Source organism: Chiloscyllium plagiosum, unplaced genomic scaffold, assembly GCF_037043375.1.
Source record: "Chiloscyllium plagiosum isolate Xiang-an unplaced genomic scaffold, Cpla_swu_hap1 HiC_scaffold_32, whole genome shotgun sequence".
NCBI lineage: Eukaryota > Metazoa > Chordata > Chondrichthyes > Orectolobiformes > Hemiscylliidae > Chiloscyllium > Chiloscyllium plagiosum.
Genome location: NW_028270170.1, coordinates 15,526,269 through 15,540,627, shown reverse-complemented (window position 1 = coordinate 15,540,627; position 14,359 = coordinate 15,526,269). Strand labels below are relative to the sequence as shown.

General features: G+C 41.4%; 1 protein-coding gene across 4 annotated transcripts in view; it reads left to right on the top strand.

The window, feature by feature from the left end:
- Positions 1-14,359, top strand: part of znf385c (zinc finger protein 385C) — a 433,208-nt gene that overhangs the window by 41,829 nt on the left and 377,020 nt on the right. The window contains exon 1 of one of the 4 annotated variants that reach the window (XM_043674953.2): positions 7,596-7,761. The exons of 2 other annotated variants lie outside the window; for them this stretch is intronic. The gene's annotated coding sequence lies outside the window, so the exon portion shown is untranslated. Of the gene's footprint in view, positions 1-7,595; positions 7,762-14,359 lie in introns of those variants that run through there. One more of the 4 variants, XM_043674954.2, reaches the window with a different exon arrangement.

The window sequence follows — 14,359 nt, the reverse complement described above, 5'->3', positions numbered from 1 at the left end:
ATGCAGGACTCTGCTAACTGCACTAGAAATTTTGAGCTAACTATACCTATGTTTAATATAAAAAAAAGTTAAGGCAGTGCAATGCCATTCTCTTGCTCAATCTCTGTCTCAATAGCATCCTAAAACCACAATTGGTCAAGACAGCAGCTCACCCCCAACATCTCAAGGGCAGTTAGGGATGGGCAATTAATGCTGGAACAGCCACTAATGCCCACATCCCATGTGTGAATAAAAGAAAATTGCATTGTGGTGCAGGTAGCCCAGAGTCACTTGAAAAAGACAGAAATTTATGCTTGGACTTCAATGTGAAGTCAAAAAGTGGTTTTAAGAATTCACAATCCTTGGGCAAGGAAATATTTTGGAGCAAATTGGAGACTGATTGCGAATAGGTTTTCTGTCTTTTGGGCTGGAAGGTCATCTTGGATAATGGCACAGAATAACTGGGACTGAATTGACCTCCCAGTCTATTCATCACCTCATATTCAATTGTACTGCATTCGGTGGAGTTAAACACCAGACACTGGGTATTATGTCTGACTGTTCCAATATTATCCACTTTGCATTGCTGCCTGAAACACGTACTTACCTACTTACAGCCGTGATTAAAAAAGCATAGTTAGCCATGTTGCATGCATTGAGTCAGTTTTTAGATGGGTGCTGTTTGGTGCTGGAAAGGTTTCAAGCAAATTGTATCTGGGTAAATTGCAATCCCAAATGCAGAACTCAAATAAAACAGGTAGATATTTAAAAAGAAACAAAATCTTATCTATCACTGAACTGAGTGTCAAAACCATTGAAGGAAAGCTGGACCATAATCTTGCTCATGTGATTTCCTCCAGATTGGTGAAGGTTAAATCAAGGTTCTCAACTCTATACTTGACTTAAAGATGCAACATATTTCATTGGGAGTTGCTTTACACTCTAAAAATAAGTATGTAACTTATTAGGATTATTTTTATAGCTCCCTGTGGAAGAATATACAGCAATTAATTTATTGATTCAGATAGATAAGGAATGGAGACAATATGCTATGCCAAATTAAGAAGACTGCTTTGTTCTCTTTCTGGAAACAGTCACTATTGTGTAATGTTACACTTTTCCTATAACACAATACAATCTCACATGACAAAACTCAGCTGTCATGCTGGTGCCTGTGAATTTTTAAAAATTCATTCACAGGATGAGGGTGCCGCTGGTTAGGCCAGCATTTATTGCCCATCCCTATTGTCCAGAGGGCAATTAAGAGTCAACCACATTGCTGTGGATCTGGAGTCACGTGTAGGCCACAGCAGGTATGGATGACAGCTTCGCTCCCTAAAGGACGTTACTGAACCAGAATGAGCTTTTCCTGACAATTGATAACAGATTCATGGTCATTAGACTCCTAATCCGAGATTTTCATTGAATTCAAATTACACTGTCTGCAATGGTGGGATTCAAACCCGGTCCCCAGAATATTATCTGGGTCTCTGGATTAACAGTCCAGCAATAATACCACGAGGCCATCGCCTCCCCATGAAAAGACTTGGAATCCAGGCTCAATTTACAAAGAGATTCTGAAAAAGAAAACATTAAGGACTGTGTATGAAAGAAACAATAGATGTTGGCACCTTTGAGGGAACTTCAGAGTGACGCATTAAGTACTTTTCTAATAACTTGAAAAATAATAAATTTTACACTCTCATTTTCATGAAATAATATGAAAAGTCATATCCTCAATGCTACAGTTATGTGGGGTAGTAGGACAATCTTTGCTTGTTTCTAAATAAAATACCTTGGAATTCTCTGGTCATCACATCCCTAAATGACATATATTTTTAAGCAATGACACATATATTTAATGTAATGCTAACCCCCATGCTTACTTTCTGGCATGATGTTAGTCTATAATAAACGCTTTCTTAATTCGTACCTTTATTAAAACATCTTGGTATTGAGTTAAAATTTATAATAAAATTTTCACATTGATCTTTTTAATTGGTTAATCTTCAGGCATCATCATTTATATTGTCAGGGGAGAAACAAAACAAAATTAAAAAGCTTCTTAGGGACTAACTGTCCTTAAGTTAACACGTAAATATATCTATCAACTCCTAGTCAGTATAATCAGAAGTGACTGCATTAACTGGACCATCCCTTTTATCAGGAACACTTTAGTTTAAAGCATGTTTAATGGGAATCAGATGTCATTGATAGTTGCAGTTAATGGTTCCCCTGAGACTAAAGTTCCAAAATATTAAATGTGGCAAATATTAGATTAAACCAGTCAGCATCAAAATATTAATAAAATAACCCTTTACTGATTTCTATTTGGACAATTTAGACCATTGATGCAGTGAGTGAAACAATAGGTTGAATGTCATGACACTCAGACACTTATGGTTGGATTTGGCAAAAATGTAGCAGGGGATAGCATTCTTGAGAAATGCAAACATGTCTACAAAGGCTTGTTGATTTTGCAGCCCAGACCACAAAATTTGGCTTGGTGGTTACTCTCACCTTCAGTATCTCAAATGCTGGTTTGATTGCAGAATGACAGCTTGTCATGTGTACCCAACCTGGTGCATTGCTTGCGCCAGATGCCATCTTGGTGAGGGCAGTAGCAGCAGGGGTTAGGCACAAGCAAAAGGTTCATGGGCAATTCCTTGACAGTGACAGCTGTCTGGCTGGCAGGCCGGCCAATGCACCACACTGAACATTAAATTGAAGTTTTGAAAGGGACAATTGGATGACCAGTTTGACCTTTTTCCACATTCCGTCCTATCAAAATTCTGGGTGCCCAAAGCAGAATTTTCACACAAGTCAAACCCCTGCTTGCCCAGTGGGAGCTCTGCACTAACCTTTGACCCTTGCTCTGGCTGTGGGCACTTTTGACTCACAACAAGTGCACTCATTCTCGGTGTTGCCCAGATTCTGATGGTTTGAGTGAGGGTGTTTCATCCTGATCACACTTTTGTTCCTCTTGCACTTCAGCACCTGTCCCATTAAGCATCTAAAGGGAGAAGGCACAACAATAGGCTCGAGGGCGGGAGGTGGAGGGGGTGATTGAGTAAAGCAAGAGGTGTGTGCTTACTTAGATCACTTACAAGGTATAAGTCAGATGAGATTGTTGTTGAAAGGATGAAATAGTGTGGAAGTGCAATCACAGATGGGGTGTTCAAAAAGGGAGAAACAGCAAAATCAGGTCTTACGATTTGGCCAGACCACTGCAGAGGGTTGGTTGGGACTCCAGCTCAGAGCAGCCTGCAGCTGCTGCCTGGAGACAGACTAAGAGGGAAGGCTTCTGAATCAGTCTGGGGCAGATGTTGTGTTGGGTTACTGGACATTCTACTCTATGACGTGTGAGAAGTTGAGAAGAAGAAGCTATATTGTTGGTTAGAGTCAAGATTTTGTGTTGGAGCTGGAGTTCTGGTTCAGCTGAAATCAAATTTTCAAGGTTTATGACTACCTGAAGCGTGTTCTTTAAATTCATCTTAGAATGTCTAATCAGATTCAAAATTATCTTCAGACCAACTGCATGGTACTCGAGTTATTCTCTGGAGTCTTTAATCCGTTAATAGTCAACCAATTGTTGGAAAAGGGATAATATCAGAACTCAGAAGTTATAACTATCAGGGGATTGAATGGCTGGGGCACTTCTCATTTTGAAGAGATGTGGTTGACCTAATGGGGAACTTTGGAATAATGAAGAGTTTTGGTGGAGATGTTTCTGTTTGTGTAAAGGTACAAAATTGGGGCATGTGAATGTGAGATGGTCATTAATTAATGGAATGTAGGAGACTTTATTTTTTTACCAAGAGTGTGGTTGGAAAATGACATTTCTTGTTACGAAGAGTTATTGAGGTCAGAGCATAAATATTATGGCGAAGCCTGATAGGTACATGTGGGTAAGAGGAATAGAAGCTGGGTGGTTAGGAAGGTGGGGTGGAAGGAGGCACGTGTTGATTATAAACACTGCTACAGTATTGCATCAAATGGCCTGTTTCTCTGCAGTTAATGCTATTTAGCCAGTAAACGGTAAAACGTTTTAGCCAGTGTATGATTCGCAAGTGATAAATCCATTTTTACAGCTGTCATGCTCCTGAATTTAAAATAAATGGTTCATTAGCTTTCTTATGCAAAGAGCAATGTAAAATATAATTAGGCAGGATTCAGAAATAACATTTGGATGATTAGAATTCCCTTTTGGCTGAAAACACCATTATCAAATTTAAGTTTAAGCACAAGCACCACGCGAAGCTGGTTTTATTAAAAACTTTGGCCTTGAAATTATACTGTAGGATAATTGTATCTGATTTTCCTCTGTCATCTTTTCTAATGGGTGTTTAAAATAAACAGCTGAGAAAGAAATTTTAGGAAGATGCATTATGTTTTGTAATTATCCTACAACTTCACTTCATGGGTTTCCTTTTTAATCTTATATTTACCATTTAAATTAATATTAATTAAGGGTGATTCAGTTACCTCAGTTGACATGCCACTGCAGCCTTAGTACAAATTCCAAACTTGATAAATGAGCAGAGCCCATCAAATACTGTGACAAGAATTCACCAACTTCATTGGAACATGCTCCCTTGAGTCATGCTCAGGGAGAGTACAATGTAAAATGCTGGCTACTCCACGATGTAGATCTTGTCAAAAGACAAGGTGACACTTTTTCCCATCTTTCTAAGTGGAAATCCAGCTGCTTGAGTTGAATACTTGGAGAGTCCTCCTTTTTGACAATTTAACATGCTGTACAGTGGCCCAGTGGTTAGCACTAATGCCCTACAGCGCCAGGGACCTGGGTTCGATTCCACCCTCGGGTGACTGGCTGTGTGGCATTTGCACATTCTCCCCATATCTGCTCCAGTTTCCTCCCACAGTCCAAAGATGTGCAGGTTAGGTGGATTGGCCATGATAAATTGCCCATAGTGAGCAGGGATGTGAAGGTTAGGTGAATTAGCCATGGTAAATGTGGGGTTACGGGAATAGGGTAGAGGGGTGGGATGCTCTTCAGAGGGTTAATGTGGACTTGATGGGCTGAGTGGCCTGCTTCTGCACTGTAAGGATTCTACATGGAGGCGGTAGTTGGGATGAGTGATGGATAAGCTGCTTACATTGGCAGTTCTGGGGTATATTAAGGTCCACAGGTATGATCCTGAAGGGGCCTCTTGTCATGTCTTCTTTCAGCATGCAATATTTCAACCATACTGTATCCGGGACATTTTAAAAACAAATCTGCCTTCTTCGAAGTTCCTTCAGAATATCTTGCAGGGAAATAAGTATTGACAACTTTCAAAAAGATGGTTACAAATAATTAACCAAAACGCTGTACTAAACAGGCACAGTAACATTATAAAAACAAAGGCTTTTTAAGAATTAATTCAGAGAAGAAGTTTTCCTTACTCCCTATTCCATGCAGAAGAGTAAAAGCCAGGCAGAAATAAGCTAATGGAATCACAGAACAGACGTGATGACCTGAATGACCTCCTGCTGTTCCTACAAACCTGAAAATCATTTCCTCTGAGGGCCTTTAATGGCCAGAATACAGAATAAATGAAGACACCTTTTCCTGTCTCTGTCTCTAAAAACACAGTGCTCAATTGGAGATCTGAAACAAATATTCACACAACAGTGCAATTGTTCTTCTGGTGTATGTATTGGATTCGTGAAACAGCCTTCAATATTTTGAAAGTGGGTCGGTGAGCTGGAAAGCTGGTTTGTGATGCAGAATTACACCAACAGCACTGATCCAATTCCTCACACCAGCTACAATCACCATGAAGGTGCTGCCTTCTTGACCTTGCTGCTCACCTGAGCTCTAGTGACCCTCAAACTAAGACACCAGTTATCTCTGTAATGAGAGAGCAGCCTACTGGGGGAGGGTGACCACATTGATATTTTTTAATTCTTCACGTCATAGAATCACTACAGACTGGAAGCAGGCCATTCAGCCCATCAAGTCTGCACCAACCCTCCTACCCAGACCCACCCTATGCCTGTAAACCTGCACTTCCCATGGCTAATTCCACATCTTTGGACTGTGAGAGGACAGCAGAGCATCTGGGGGAAACCCACACAGACATGGGGAGAACATGCAAGCACAAATAGATGCCTGAGGGTGGAATTTCGAATCGAGGTCGCTGGTGCTGTGAGGCGGCAGTGCTAATCACTGAGCCACCATGCTGTCCAATTCTTTACTGTTGGTCATTTCCTGGTGGAAAACTATTATGTGGCATAGGAATCTATTATCCATCTGTATGAATGGCTAAGTGGCATTTTGGTTCGAATCTACATTTCCAAGTCTTGGAAAGCATTTCTAACAGGTTGAAATCCTGTTGTGCAGTTATTTAGAAATGAACAAGAATTGTTGGTGCATTATGTATGGAATGTCTTTGTTCACTATGTTAATAGAACCTGTTAGCCTGGATGATGCTGGAGCAAGCCAATCAGCCATCCCACTTGCTCCACTATTCAATGAGATCACTGCAGTCTAAATATTCAATGGATCTGTAATATTTCTCAGACTTGGGTCCTGTAAAATCTCAATCTTGTTTAAAAGCAATCCAAGATATTGTTGCACTCTCCATTGTTGCACGGACTATTAAAGTACATTATATTGCCTGAATTTTATCTTTTTGTTTACTTTGAAGGCTGCCTCTTCATGGTCAGACCTAGCTAGTTCTAGTTGTACCATAATGAATATCTAACAAACAGGTCATGTTAAACTTAACATTCATTTTAAAATCATTCTGATGCACCTAATGACTGCAAAAAATTAATTGAATTAAAGCAGAAATATAAACTGTTAATCCTTGCTTTCAATTAACTATAACTACAGGTTTAAGGAGTGATGCAGAGAGTCAGAGAATGAGAGTCCAAGACACTGTCATTATATTCATAGCAGGTGGACTAAGTACAAACACTAATATTGATACTGGACACTCTGAATATTGCAGGATTTATTGAAGAAGACAAACAAGTTGAAAAGGAAATATTAAATCAAATAGCTCTTTTACTTCACTTGGGACTAACTTGAAAAATTACTAAATGCAGCTGATATCAGATATTTAGCATGGTGCTGATCTCCTGGAGGGAGTATGATTAGAATTGTGATCATAGGAAGCAAACTAAAGAGTAACTTTTGTAAGTCAACACAGAGAGTCCAATAGCTTGAAATTTCCCTGTGCCATTGTAACATCAGGAACTGTCCCAGAAAAAAATGTACACTACCTTTCCCATAATTGTGCCAGGTAAGAATAAAGAGAGAAGAATTATAAGTATTGTTTGGTTATTAGGTGTTATCCAAGGAATTCAGAACCCTGGATCAACCTTGTCATGATGTCATGGAGATGCACATAAATACCACAGTGAGGGTGGAGTCAAAATACATTAGATTAGACACTACCCAAAACGATATTAGAACTTTAGAAGACTCATATTGACAACTAGATAATTTAGTCCTTACCTAAGTCAGAACCTGGTATATCTCTGATTATCATCGATAACATTACTCAGTATTAATGTATAATAAATGCTGTGACTTTGAAATCTAAACCTGAAGATTGTTCTTGACTTTACCTTTTCCTCAACCAGTCTGTCTAGAACCCATCATCATAGTTTGGCATTGAACCACACAATAAAAGACTAATGTTCAACTTGACCAGCAAGAACTACAATTCCTCCTGAGATCATAAAAGGACAGGGGATAAATTGCAACCTGATCATCTGGGTGGAAACTGATAGAAATGAGTTGACTTCAGTAAAGAGTAAAATCAGGTGAGGTGTTATGCTAACATTCCATCTGTTCCGTAAGCTTCCAGACTGTGTAACACCTGGAACTAGGTAAATCTGCTTAGCTGTTAAAGTGAGTATTAGTCTTGCACCTAGTGTGAAGTATTTGTGATGGTAAAATCAAGAGTCAAATTGAACTGTAGAATGTTCCATTTTAATACTTTTGGATGAATACATTTGCTCAATTCAATAGACAATAGATGCAGGAGTAAGCCATGCAGCCCTTCGAGCCAGCACCACCATTCATTATGATCATGGTTGATCATCCACAATCAGTATCCTGTTCCTGCCTTATCCCCATAACTCTCAACTCCACTATCTTTAAGAACTCAATCCATCTTTTTCTTGAAAGTATCCAGAGACTTGGCCTCCACTGCCTTCTGGGGCAGAGCATTCCATATATCCACCACTCTCTGGGTGAAGAAGTTTCTCCTCAACTCTGTTCTAAATGGCCTACCCCTTATTTTTAAACTGTGTCCTCTGGTTCAGGACTCACCCATCAGTGAAAACATACTTCCTGCCTCCAGAGTGTCCAGTCCTTTAATAATCTTATACGTCTCAATCGCATCCCCTCTCATCCTTCTAAACTCAAGTGTATACAACCGGCACTCTCATTCGTTTGGCCGAGCTGGTCCTCATCCTTAACAATTTCTCCTTCTCAGCCCTTAAGTGTATACAAACCCAGTCGCTCCAATCTTTCAACATATGATAGTCCCTCCATTCCGGGAATTGACCTTGTGAACTTATGCTGCACTCCCTCAATAGCCAGAATGTCCTTCCTCAAATTTGGAAACCAAAGCTGCACACAATACTCCAGGTGCGGTCTCACCAGGGCCGTGTACAGCTACAGAAGGACCTCTTTGCTCCTATACTCAATTCCTCTTGTTATGAAGGCCAGCATGCTGTTAGCTTTCTTCACTGCCTGCTGTACCTGCATGCTTTCTTTCATTGACTGGTGTACAAGAACACCTAGATCTCGTTGTACTTCCCCTTTACCTAACTTGACTCCATTTAGATTGTAATCTGCCTTCCTGTTCTTGCCACCAAAGTAGATAACCACACATTTATCCACATTAAATGGCATCTGTCATGCATTCGTCCACTCACCTGGCCTGTTCAAGTGCCCTGTATTCTCATAACATCTTCCTCATATTTCACTCTGCCATCCAGCTTTGTGTCATCAGCAAACTTACTTCTAATCCTTCATCTATATCATTAATGTATATTATAAACAGCTGCGGTCCCAGCACTGAACCTTGTGGTACCTCACTGGTCACCGCCTGCCATTCCGAAAGGGACCCGTTTATCACCACTCTTTTCTTCCTGTTAGTCAGCCAATTTTCAATCCAAATCAGTATTTTGCCCCGAATACATGTGCCCTAATTTTGCTCACCAGTCTCCTATGTGGGACTTTATCAAAGGCTTTCTGAAAGTCCAGTTACACGATATCCCCAGGCTTTCCCTTGTCCATCTTCATAGTTACATCCTCAAAAAATTCGAGAAGATTAGTCAAGCACGATTTCCCCTTCATAAATCCATGCTGATGCTGACTTATCCTGTTACTGCTATCCAAATGAGTCGTAATTTCAACTTTTATAATTGACTCCAGCATCTTTCCCATTACTGACATCAGGCTAACCGGTCGATAATTCCCTGTATTCTCTCTCCCTCCCTTCTTGAAAAGTGGGACAACATTAGCCACCCTCCAGTCCACCGGAACTGATCCTGAATTGATAGAACATTGGAAAATGATTACCAATGCATCCACAATTTCTAGAGCCACCTCCTTAAGTACCCTGGGATGCAGACCATCAGGTCCCGGGGACTTATCAGCCTTCAGACTTAACAGTCATCCAACACTATTTCTGTTTCTATCTCAGGCGACCGAAACTACACTAACACCTTCCACCCCGACCTCAAATTCACCTGGACAGTCTCGGACTCCTCCCTCCCCTTCCTAGACCTTTCTGTTTCTATCTCAGGCGACCGAATCAACACGGACATCTACTACAAACCAACCGACTCCCACAGCTACCTGGACTACACCTCCTCCCATCCTGCCCCCTGTAAAAACGCCATCCCATTCTCCCAATTCCTTCGTCTCCGCCGCATCTGCTCCCAGGAGGACCATTTCAAAATACGTACAACACAGATGGCCTCCTTCTTCAAGGACCGCAATTTCCCCCCCGACGTGGTCGACAGTGCCCTCCACCGCATCTCCTCCACTTCCCGCTCCTCCGCCCTTGAGCCCCGCCCCTCCAACCGCCACCAGGACAGAACCCCACTGGTCCTCACCTACCACCCCACCAATCTCCATGTACAGCGCATCATCCGCCGTCACTTCCGCCACCTCCAAACAGACCCCAGCACCAAGGATATATTTCCCTCCCCTCCCCTATCAGCTTTCCGTAGAGACCACTCCCTCCGCGACTCCCTTGTCAGATCCACACCCCCCACCGACCCAACCTCCACTCCCGGCACCTTCCCTTGCAACCGCAGGAGGTGCAACACTTGCGCCCACACCTCCCCCCTCACTTCTCTCCAAGGCCCCAAAGGAAACTTCCATATCCGCCACAGATTCACCTGCACCTCCACCCACATCATCTACTGCATCCGCTGCAGCCGGTGTGGCCTCCTCTATATTGGGGAGACAGGCCGCCTACTTGCGGAGCGATTCAGAGAGCACCTCTGGGCCACCCGGACGAACCAACCCAACCAACCTGTAGCACAGCATTTCAACTCCCCCTCCCACTCCACCGAGGATATGCAGGTCATTGGACTCATCCACCGCCAAACCACAACAACCCGATGGTCGGAGGAGGAGCGTCTTATCTTCCGACTGGGAACCCTCCAACCGCAGGGGATGAACTTTGGACTTCACCAGTTTCTTCATCCCCCCCTCCCCCCACCTTGTCTCAGCCGGATCCCTCCAGCCCGGCACCGCCTTCCTGACCTGCAGTCTTCTTCTTGACCTCTCCGCCTCCATCCTACTCCGACCTATCACCCTCACCTTGACCTCTTTCCACCTATCACATTTCCAACGCCCCTCCTCCAAGTCCCTCCTCCCTACCTTTTATCTTCTCCTGCTGAACACTCTCTGCTCATTCCTGAAGAAGGGCCTGTGCCCGAAACGTCGAATCTCCTGTTCTCTGGATGCTGCCTGACCTGCTGTGCTGTTCCAGCAATAAAGTTTCAACTTTGATCTCCAGCATCTGCAGACCTCACTTTCTCCTCCAACACTATTTCCTGCCTAATATAAATTACCTTCAGTTCATCCATTACCCTAGGTCTTTCAGCCACTATTACATCTGGGAGATTGCTTGCATCTTCCCCAGTGAAGACAGATCCAAAGTACCTATTCAACTCTTCTGCCATTTCCTTGTTCCCCATAATAAATTCACCCGTTTCTGTCTTCAAGGGCCCAATTTTAGTCTTAACCATCTTTTTTCTCTTTTCACGTACCTAAAAAAACTTTTACTATCCCCCTTTATATTATTGGCCAGTTTGCTTTTGTACCTCATTTTTTCTCCACCTTTTGCCTTTTTAGTTATCATCTGTTGCTCTTTAAAAGTTTCCCAGTCCTCTGGCTTCCCGCTCATCTTTGCTATGTTATACTTCTTCTTTTTTATGTTTATGCAGTCCTTAACTTCCTTCGTCAGCCACAACCATCCCTGCCTCCCCTAAGGATCTTTCTTCCTCTTTGGAATGAACTGATCCTGCACCTTCTGCATTATATCCAGAAATACCTGCAATTGTTGTTCCACTGCCATCTCTGCTAGGGTATTGAACAATTGAACTTTGGCCTACTTAAATAGAACTCATTAACCTTCCCAACAGCCTTTGTGCTCCGACCTCACTTCTGCCCAGCTCCCGCCGCCATCTGCTGCAAATTTAACCAGTCCTTTAGATGTGCCTGTGCCTGCACTGCTGTTGGTCTCAATTTCACAAATTCAAGTTGATTGTAGTCACCTATTAAATGCAAACATATCTAAAAAAGACTTTTATTCCACTCTGTTTGGTAGTCTGAGAGGTCTGTTATGCTGTAGTGTTTGGGATTTACTGAGAATACCAGGTGCTCTTGGAAGATAACTGTGAAACTGAAACATCACAAAACTCAATACACAACTCTACTCAATAGGCAAGACACTGTCCCTTGGATATACAGCCCTTGCTAAAAGCTTTCAATTGAAACACACGTTTTTAAAATAAACTTTTAAGTATAATGAATAAGTACATCCTTTCATTTTAAAACACTATTTGAAACAGAAGTGTTCTTGTAATCCAGAATTATTTTCCTCTAAGAGCAACCTTTACTTTTCAGTCCATGGTTCTCTTGTGTGTAATCAAGTACTTAGCCCATAATATGTAGCTAAGACATCCATATACATCTGTGGAAATGTATTCACGAATATTTACAATACAAAGCTTGTGTTACCACAGTTCTCTACAGTGACTGGTTACATAAGTATTACTTTAGCTAAAACACAGTACAGCTGGTATATTATTTAGTTTCTTCAACTTCTCTGCAAAGGGTTTGGACGAAGATCATTGACAAAGAAATCTTTAAATGTAATGAGACGCTATATGCCTTTTATTTCTACACTGTAAATCTGGGTGTAAATCTGATTGACTGATCCTGGGTGACATTGTCTAAAAATACTTGTAGAGTTCTATGCATGTTCCATTTATGTTTCTTTCATTCTCATCAATGATTGGGCTTAATAATCAAGAAAAACAGAGTGTAGGCATAGTATAAATTTGCACCCACAGTTTGAAAATAAATTGTGATGAAATGGGCATCATTAAAATTTTGTCAAATTGTTGTTATTGTTTAAAAAATATGCATACTTTGTGTTTTAGACAGCAGTTACTCCTGTATCACCTCTCCACCCAAGCATGTTAACGGATTACCCACTTGCATGTCCAGTTTATAAATTGCAGCCAGTTTGTGTGGATCTCCCCTAGACTTTCAGAAACATGTTGTATCCAGTCTATGAATTGTGCATTGCATACCACTGTCAGGAAATATACATTGCTGTCATTTACCTTGTCCACAACCTTTTTTTACATCAAAGCTGTTTAGACCTGAAAGGTGTGCTTTGAAAGCATAGTTTGAACTGAAGTGATGTCTGAACTCATCAAAGATTTCTGTCAGTCAAGTAAGTAAGTGTGACCACTTGCTGTAGTTGTCTGAAGTTCATTCAAAAATGTTCCCTTTATAGGGGAAGGATGGGTTGAAGGTTTAATGAGTTGAAGTCACGATTATATCAACAAATAGTAACAACGCACCTTGCATTTATATAGCACCTTTAAATAAATAAAACATCCCAAGCTGCTTCACAGGAGCAAGATATCAAGCAAAATGTGATGTTGTGTCACATTGAGACGCATTTTAGATCAGCTGATGAAACATGGGTTTTAAGGGATACTTTAGTGAGGGGGGAGAACTAGAGAGGTATGGAGGGGGAATTTCAGAGTTTTGAGCCCAAGCAAGTGAACACATGGTCACTCAGTGCGCAGTGTTTACAATTGCAGAATATCCCATCTCGGCATTCCAGATTTATGCCTTGTAAATGACTGAAAGTCACTGGGAGTCAGGAGATGTGTTACTTCTCGCAATGTATTCAACTTCTGACCTACCCTTTTTAATAATGTCAGGGTGATGGAATGCTCTGACAGATTCCACACTCTCCCCCACATGCTGCTTCTTCATCTCCACCTGGACTTCTCTGGGGACTTGTAAAGAAATAACAAGAAAATAGAGTGACAGAAATTGTCAGCCAATTCAGAAATTCACCCTTCATTACTCCTAGGAGCTGTTTTCTGAATAGGAGAGGCCATGTAATAATCCATAACCTGCTTTCCTACTCAAGGATAGAGAAGCAGGGCAGAGAAGGGTCCAAGAATGTGAGAAGGGAAATTTTTCTAAAAGAAATGCTACAGTTAGCAATACTGTCTGTGTGCATTCCAATCATATCTCCAATATAAATAAGTCTAAATTACATCCTGCATCAAATGTAAATGCTGACAAATTTGGGGATGTTATTCTAAAGGTTTCGTTGTGCGTTTTATTACTGAAGGTAAATAAATAATAAAAACTTTCTTAGCTGGAGAAATTGCTGGAAGTCTTTCTCTTTTAATATTTCAATCATCGTGACTTATTTTGTTTGGGAATTTCGCAAGTTCTTAAAGAAAAGGCAACCAGTTCACCTCATCCACACATTTGCAGTGCTACAACTAGAGGTACAGCCACTGCCCTCAATATCGCCTCATTTCGCACCATTTTGCATTTTTCCAGCCATGAAACAAAATGTTGCGCCACTTGATCATATTGCTGCACAAATGGTTTCTTGGGTCACTTCTATTTTGCCCAACTTTGTAAATCGTGAAATACACATCATTGATAATGGAAGCCTTTGAAGAGCTATCAGCACTTTTGATTCCATGTGTTGCAATTCCCATTTAGCTTAATCATTCCAACCAGTGTTTGTCAGCAGCCACTGTTCCTCTCTGTAGTTGGCCATATCAAGAGCACTCTCATTTTATGCATTTGAAGCAAGTCATATGCCACCTCTCAAAGCTT